At 52.5% G+C, this 1,297-nt stretch overlaps 1 long non-coding RNA gene across 1 annotated transcript; it reads right to left on the bottom strand.

The window, feature by feature from the left end:
- Nucleotides 1–6: 6 nt before the first annotated feature.
- Nucleotides 7–1,170, bottom strand: LOC106817204. The gene is made up of 3 exons (XR_001395004.1): nt 1,150–1,170; nt 609–918; nt 7–91 (listed from the first exon to the last, which is right to left on the bottom strand). It is a non-coding gene; the product is annotated as an uncharacterized LOC106817204 (long non-coding RNA).
- Between the last annotated feature and the right edge of the window lie 127 nt (nt 1,171–1,297).

The following is a 1,297-nucleotide window of genomic DNA, read 5'->3' on the forward strand; positions in this document are numbered from 1 at the left end:
TCGCACGTCGCCGCCTCGTTGCGCACGCACACCAGCACGGCCGACAGCTGGTCCTGTAGCTCCTGCTCTCTGCCGTCCCAGTAGTTCAACTCTGTAGGGCAACGCACGGGCAGACGTAACGTGAGTGCGCATACGTAACGTGAGTACATGTACGTAACGTGAGTACATGTACGTAACGTGAGCGCGCGTACGTAACGTGAGTACACGTACGCACAGGGGAGTATGGTTGTAGGGTAACGTTAGCACGTATGTGGGTATATAATTATGTATGATAGCGTAAAATAACAGTGCATATAGGTATATAGACATAATAGATTATAGTGCATATATATATGTTCACTAAACTGAAGTGCAGAAAATAAGCAGAACTGATGCGTGTCATCTCCCTCGACACATGAAGCATCACGATGTGTGTGTGACATCGTGACGCTGTGTGTGACATTGTGACAGTGCATGTGACAGCATGTGTGAAGCCGTGTGTGTGTGTGTGACATCGTGACGCTGCGTGTGACATTGTGACAGCACACGTGACAGCATGTGTGAAGCCGTGTGTGTGTGACATCGTGACGCTGCGTGTGACAGCATCAGAGCGAGCGCGTGCGTAGTACCTGTGTCGTAGTTGTTGAGCTGTGACGTCTGATCGGTTAGTCGCTCCTGCTGTAGATGCACGAGCTGGAGCACCTCGTCGTACCGCACACCCGCACGATCAACCACCTTCTCACGAAACTCACTCTCCCTGCTAGAGGGCGCCACCTCGGCAGGCGGCTGGCCGGGGCCGACGCGACCATCTGCGTATCGGTCGTCATCATCATCGGCGAGCGGCGGCGGCTGCGGCGGCGCGGGACCAGGGGAGTCTTCGCTGATGATGTTGAGTGCGGCCTTGAACGAGTCAGTGCGCTTCGGGCCGTGGTGTCGCACCTGAGCAGGTAATTCTCGTTAACGGCGGGAAGGCATGATACGAGCCAGTCGTTAGGGTGCGCTCGCACCTCGTTACTGTGAACTTAATATTACTTATTGTTTATTATAATACTGAGTAGCATATTTTGTTAATATTTTTTTATCTCTGTTATAATTATCGTTGTTATTTGTTGTTTACTTATAATAATTTGCTTGTTTCTTCGTGACACCACACTGCCTCGCTGCGCGTACCTGGTTGTAGGACACCAGCACACACGGTGACACCAGTACGCATGGTGACACCAGCACGCACGGTGACACCAGCACACACGGTGACACCAGCACACACGGTGACACCAGCACACACGGTGACACCAGCACGCACGGTGACACCAGCACA

The sequence above is a fragment of the Priapulus caudatus genome, unplaced genomic scaffold (assembly GCF_000485595.1).
Source record: "Priapulus caudatus unplaced genomic scaffold, Priapulus_caudatus-5.0.1 Scaffold1630, whole genome shotgun sequence".
Taxonomy (NCBI): Eukaryota; Metazoa; Priapulida; class Priapulimorpha; order Priapulimorphida; family Priapulidae; genus Priapulus; species Priapulus caudatus.